Below are 6992 nucleotides of genomic sequence, written 5' to 3'. Positions count from 1 at the left end.
AAATTTAGGAAGATGTATGGAATCCTGACTTGTGACTGTCACCCATGACTAGGGATGATCTGACCAGAACCTGACCAGATGCTACACGATGAGCTAGTAGAAATTGTTGCAGTGATGGTTTACTCTACAGTGGACTTTGCTTTTGGAGGCAGATTTCCAAGAGTTCCAAGGGGAACAGAAGATTCTTCAGAGAAAGGAACATGCTTGTCTTCTCAGAGTACTAGTTTGATAGGGATGGGCAGGAAGTAGCTTCCTTACACATTTTCAGGAGCAGTTGATTGTGAGGGGGAAGTTAATCCGGGTATGAAAGCCAATGACTTGAAAAGGTCAAGGGATAGCCTATGACTAAATAGCACCTTTTGGAGGGTAACATAACTATCCTGCCTCCAAGTTACCTTCTTTTTAAAATAAATATATTGTTTGGCAAGATTGGTCTCTCACTATGTAATTCTGCTAGCCGGAGAAGACTCTCAGATTGGAGAGTTGGTCCTGCAGCGATGCTATTTCATTTGCTTCATATGCTTTTAAAAACTGGGCAATGAGTGAAGATGATGTAATAAAAACTGATGCCTTTGAATTGTGGTTTTGGTAAAGTGTATTGAATAACTCATGGACTTCTAGAAGAACAAACAAATTTGTCCTAGAGAAGTGTAGCCAGAGTGCTCCTTAGAACCAAGGCTGTTTGAAACTTATTATCAGGAGGGGCCAATCCTTGGAAAAGTGCATCATACAGGGAAAATCAGAGGGTAAGTGAACAAGAGAAAGACCCTCAAGGAGAGGAACTGGCACAATGCGGTGACTGCAATAGTGGACGCTCCAGCCACTGTGCCAGCAAGGCTCCTGTATGGCTCAAAGAGGACTGCATATAGGATAGGTTATGTACAACTGTAAATGTTAAAAATGACTTCCTGGACATAACCTACAATTAATCCACTGAAAAGAATTTAAGTACCCAAAAGGGTGAGAAGAATGAAGATGTTCTCATTTTTCTGTTAAAGAACCGCAAGCAGGTCCTCGGGAACACAAAGGCAATATGGTTTCTCCCAGCTGCCAGTTCTTCGACAGCTGTGCAAGGAGGCCCCGGGGTGTGGCGGGCAGGCCGCCCCTGCAGGGTGCGGGTGTGGAGGTGGGTCCTGCCCAGTGCCATAGCTTCTGGGACTTTGACCCTGAAACCTTCTGTCCCATCTCTGAGTAGGCTCAGTTACTCTTCCCACACCTGGAGGATAAGCTCAGGAGAAATGGATTGACGGCATGAGCTGAGTCTTACTGTTGTAGATTTGTAAAATTTTAACAGACTTGGCTGTCTGGTCCCAGCCGTCTATAAACTAGGAGCATCAACTAGGAAGTGAAAGCAAGGGACTAGCAGACAAACTTCTTATCAGTAACGGGAACACCTCCTTTAGAAAGGAAACAAACAGCCGGTGGGCCTGCTGCTTGGAGCCCGGCAGTGGCAGCAGCTGGCGGCATGCGCGTGTGAGATGCGGTCGAGGGCAGCCGGACACGAGCAGCAGCTGCCGCAGCAGCGGAGAGCACGAACGCGGCCTCCTCAGCCCGGGGCGCGCCGTGGATGAGGGCGAGCACGCGGGCGCTGGGGAGCCACCGGCCTGTCTCGCCGTTCCCCGGCACCCTTACTATGGAGGCCTTGCCCGACTCCGGGCCCCAAGCCTCGGCCTCGGCGCCGCTGCGCGCCCCAGAGTTGGCGCGGCTTCGCGAGGAGCAGGAAAAGGTGGTCACAAACTGCCAAGAGAAAATCCAGCATTGGAAGAAGGTACGTAATGACTATAATGCCCTTCAAGAAAGACTCAAGACATTGCCTGATAAGTTGTCTTATAATATCATGGTGCCATTTGGTCCTTTTGCGTTCATGCCAGGAAAACTTGTGCACACTAACGAAGTCACTGTCCTACTTGGGGACCACTGGTTTGCAAAGTGCTCAGCAAAGCAGGCTGTAGAATTGGTTGAGCACAGGAAAGAACATGTGAGAAAAACTATAGATGACTTAAAGAAAGTGATGAAAAATTTTGAGTCCAGAGTTGAATTCACAGATTTGCAGAAAATGAGTGATGCTGCAGGTGATATTGTTGACATAAGAGAAGAAGTTAAAAGTGACTCTGAATTTAAAGTAAAACATCGAATTGCTCATAAACCTCACTCCAAACCAAAACCAGATCTTTTTGAAGCAGATTTTGCAAATGATGTAAAATCCCAGGATTTTTTTGGCGGATCAGGAACTGTGGGCTCGACTTGAAGAACTGGAGAGACAAGAATTATCACTGGGAGAACTTGATAGCCCTAATTCTGTGATTGCAAATGGGGAAGATACAACTTCTTCTGAAGAAGAAAAGGAGGATCCAAGCACAAACGTGAATGTGAGGCATGCGGTCACAGACTCTCTTCTAACCGGCAATTGTCTTAAGGATTCGGAGCTCCTTGGTGATCAAGAGAACAGTCATTTAAATTATCCAGTGAATGGTTCAAATTCTTATCATAGTCATGATGATGATGATGACGACGACAGTGAGGAACCTGATGCTTTAGGGGTTGATGATAGTTCTGTACCTACCATATATTTTTGTCATACTGTTGAACCAAAAAGGGTTCGAATAAATACTGGAAAAAATAGTACTCTGAAATTCAGTGAAAAGAAGGAAGAAGCCAAGCGGAAACGAAAGACAGTGGTAGCGGTGGCTATTCTGCCCATGAGCTGCCTACGATCAGGACGCCTGCAGACATTTACAGAGTCTTTGTTGATATTGTGAACGGTGAATATTTCCCCGGTAAATCAATTCTGAAGTCTAGAAGCAGAGAGAACAGTGTTTGCAGCGATACCAGTGAAAGCAGCGCTGCAGAATTTGATGATAGACGAGGAGTGCTGAGGAGTGTCAGCTATGAGGAAGCGGCTTGTAGCGACTCCAACGAGAATGCCTTGGAAGAAGAGTCACAACAAGAAACTTACCAGAAGAAACCTTTGCCCCTACCAGGAGCACCTGAGGCTTTTTCTGGAACTGTACTAGAAAAAGAATTTTTATCGTCCTCAACTCCACACCCAGCCATTGCTCATCCTGTGCTACCCACTATTCCAGAATGAAAAGAAATTCTGTCAGAAGGAACAGAAGACTCCACAAAGAGGGTTTCAAAGTTCAAAGCTGCCAGATTGCAACAGAGAAACTAGGCCCTCCCTGGAAAAAGAGAGTTCACGTCCTAAAACTTAGTTTTGCATTTGTTTGGAATATATGTAACAAAATATGTTGTATGCATTTTCAAAGCAGCCAACCTGAGTTGATTTTGCAGCAAGCTCTCCTTTATCAGTAGTATTAAAAAAAAAATTAAAGTAAATGTTTGAATAAAAAAAAAGAAAGGAAACAAAAAAAAATTGCAAGCACGAAAGGGTGGAAGGACAGCACAGGAGAGGAAGACCCTCTATCAGATGGATTGATTCAGTCACTGGGGTAATGGGGGGAGGAGGTAGGTGTGTCAGAGACAATAAGGTTGGCACAGGATAGAGCAGGCTTTAGGGTTCTTGTACATAGGGTCGCTGTGAGTTGCAAGTGACTCAACGCCACATTAACAAGGGAAATGTGTTTCAGATTAGAATGGCCTCAGTTTTCTTACTCTGGTGGTATAGTGGTTAAAGCATTCTGGTGCTAATCAAGAGGTCAGTGGTTTGAACCTATCTCCAGCTCCTTGGGAGAATAAGTCTGCTTCTATAAAGACTTCCAACCTTGGGAATCCCATGAGCAGTTCTGACCTAGAGGGCCTCCATAAGGTAGATCAACCTGATGGCACTGCATTTGGGCTAGTTTGTGTGTTTTTAAATCTTTATCAAAGCTATACTCTTCCAAGCCTGCACTATAGATGTGAATTGACAGTTTTATGTAAACCATTTTTGCCACCCTAAAAATCTTAAAAACATGAGCATCTGTGGCCATTTACTGAATGAAGAGATTAACAGTCCTATTGTTGTTAGATGCCACTGAGCTGAGTACAACTCATAGAGATTCTGTGAACAACAGATCTGAACCCTGTCCTGTCCTGTGCCACCCTCATCACCTCTGACATACTTGAGCCCATTGCTGCAGTCACTATGCCAGTCCATTTCATTAAGGGTCCTCTTCTCTTTCACTGATGCTCAACCTTTCTAAGCAATAGCCTTTCCTAGCAACATGTCCCAAGGATGTGAGCTGAAACTTGACCATTCTTACCTCCAAGGAGCACTCTGACTGCACTTTCTCCAAGTTCTTTTTGTTTGTTCTCTTGACAGTCCATGGGATGTTTGGTATTATTCGCTAACACCACAGCTCAAAAGCATCAATTCTTCTTCTGTCATCCTTATTCATTGTCTCACCCTCAGATGAATAGCAAGTGATTGAAAAAACCATGGCCTGAGTCAAGTGCACCATAGTTTTCAAATTGACATCATTGCTCCTCAGTAATCTGGAGATATCCCTGACTGCAGACTTTCCCCGTGCAATGCATCTGATCTTCTGATTGCTGGTACCAAAGGTGTTGATTGCTGATCTAAGTAAGATAAAATCATTGGCAGTTTCAATCTTTTCCCCATCTGTCATGATGTCTGTTGGCTCAGTGGTGAGAACTTTTGTTTTCTTGATGTTGAAATGTAATTCATATTGAAGGCTTTAGTCTTTGATCTTCTGTAGCAAGCAATTCAGGTCCTCCTCGCTTACAGCAAACAAGGCTGTGTCATCTGCATAACGCAGGTTTTTCTGAGTCTTTCTCTGATCCCAATACCATATTCTTCTTCATCATGTCCAGTTCTCAAATGATTTGCTCTGCATACAGACTGAATAGGCATCAAGAAAGGATATAATCCTGACACACACCTTTCCTGATTTTAAACTATGCATATTTCATTGACTCCTGAGAAAATGACCTAGCTGTGCTGGATACTATTTAAAGTAATTATTATCTATTTGGCTAAATCACACACAAAATGGTGTGTTGTTTTTTTTTTTTTACATCCTTTAATTTAGAGGAGAAAAGCATATAGTTCAGATAAATTTCTTTTAAAAATCTTGGAAATAAAATAAGTGGGTGTTTGGAGATAAATATCAGCAATAGGGGAAAATCAGCTTAGTTAGGAACCTGATGAAGATCTTTTAAAACACACTGTGGGCAAAATAATGAAGAACAATGATGTCCGTCAGGAGACTAAGGTGCGCCTGATACAAGCCATGGTCTTTGCAATCACTTGCTATGCATCAGAGATGGACAATGACTGGGGATAATTGAAGGAGAATAGATGCCTTTGAGCTGTGGTGCTGGAGAAGAATACTGAGTATACCATGGACTGTTAAGAAAACAAACACGTTTATCCTAAGAGGGTGAGACCAGGCTGCTCCTTGGAGGCAAAGATTCTGAATCTTCGTCTGACATACTTTGGACATGTTGTAAGGAGGGACCAGTCCTTAGAGAGGGACTTCATGCTTGGGAGGGTGGAGGGACAGTACAAGAGAGAAAGAACCTCGAGGAGATGGATTGATTTAGTGACTAGGGTAATGAGGGTAGGTGTGTCAGAGACAATGAGATTGGCACAGGATAGAGCAGGGTTTAGGGCTGTTGTACATAGGGTCGCTATGAGTCGTTTATGACTCGACAGCACCTAACAACGATAACGACAACATAGAGAGAGCTACTTTGGCCTAGTGGACAGAAAGTGATGTTACCAAGCCCAAAGTGGGTGATTTTAATCTGCGGCTCGCAGGCCTGGTTTAAATTTTATTTTTATTTTTTTTAACATTCTTCTAAGTGGTATAGCACTGCTCTGTGCATTTTTGTACAGAGGTAACTCATGGTTGCTGTGATGCTGAACACTGTGACACTGATGAGTCAAATGTGATAATGGTTACCCATGGTGGACAGTGTTTGGTGGAGCTTCCCGATTAAAACAAGCTTGGAAGCAGGAGTGACATCCATTTCCGAAATGGCTTGCCTCCGGAAATCCTATGAATAGTGCTCAGGTCTTTCATTCATAGGGTCGCTATGAGTTGTCTATGACTCGACGGCACCTAACAACAACAACATCTGAAATAAAGTAATAAATATATACTTTGTAATTGTAATGATTGAATTGTGTTCCTCAAAATATGTTGTGAATCCTAAACTGTGGTTTCAGTCTCATTTGGGAATTCATTTTCCTTGTTATGTTAATGGAGAAGTATTAATACAGAAAATGCAACTCCACTTTTGTCAGTGGAGTTGAGGCTTGTAGCTGACCCTCTGTTGGGTTTTCAAGGCTGTAACTCACACAGAGGAGACTGGTCAACTTTCTCCTCAAGTCAGCAATGGATTCAAAGACCCAGAGACACTAAGCCTTTACAGTTGCAGCCCAACATCCTACATACTCCACCACCAGAGCTCTCCAACCTATTTTTGAAATATAAAAATATATTAAAGAAGCCACCAAAAAAGATGACTGGCAAGCCATATGAAGCTAACCCAGGAACAGAAAGTAGCTCAAGAGAGACAGAGACCTTCTCCAAGAGAACACACACAGAAATCCTGTCCCTAGAGCTGCCACCCTGAATGTAGAATTTTCATTTGCTAACAATGGAAGGGATAATCTTCAGTAGAATCTTGCTTGCATGTGAAATTAATGATATTGTTCTGTAGCTTCCACACTCTGTTGGGTCACCCTTCTTTGGAATGGGAACAAATATAGATCTTCCAGTCAGTTGGCCAAGTGGTTGTTTTCCAGATTTCTTGGCACAACTTGGTGAGCATATCCAGGGCAGCTTCTGTTATCTGAAATATCTCAATTGGTATACTATCTATTCCTGGGGCCTTCTTTTTTGCTATTTCCTTCAAAGCAGCTTGAACTTCTTCCTTCATCTCCATAGGCTCTTGCTCATGTTGTTTCATGAAATTCTTCTGTGTCTGGAATTCCTTTTGATACAGTGACTCAGCATATCCTTTCCATCTTCTTTTACTACTTCCTGGATCATTTCATATTCTGCCTAAAGCATCATCAGGAT

At 43.1% G+C, this 6992-nt stretch overlaps 1 pseudogene; it reads left to right on the top strand.

The window, feature by feature from the left end:
• The first annotated feature begins 1633 nt into the window (after positions 1-1633).
• On the top strand, positions 1634-3172 carry LOC102847820 (annotated as a pseudogene).
• The last annotated feature ends 3820 nt before the right edge of the window (positions 3173-6992 follow it).

The sequence above is a fragment of the Elephantulus edwardii genome, unplaced genomic scaffold (assembly GCF_000299155.1).
Source record: "Elephantulus edwardii isolate Elephantulus edwardi_28Jun2011 unplaced genomic scaffold, EleEdw1.0 scaffold00038, whole genome shotgun sequence".
NCBI lineage: Eukaryota > Metazoa > Chordata > Mammalia > Macroscelidea > Macroscelididae > Elephantulus > Elephantulus edwardii.
The sequence above is the reverse complement of the archived record's forward strand: the minus strand, read 5'-3'. Positions and strand labels throughout refer to the sequence as shown.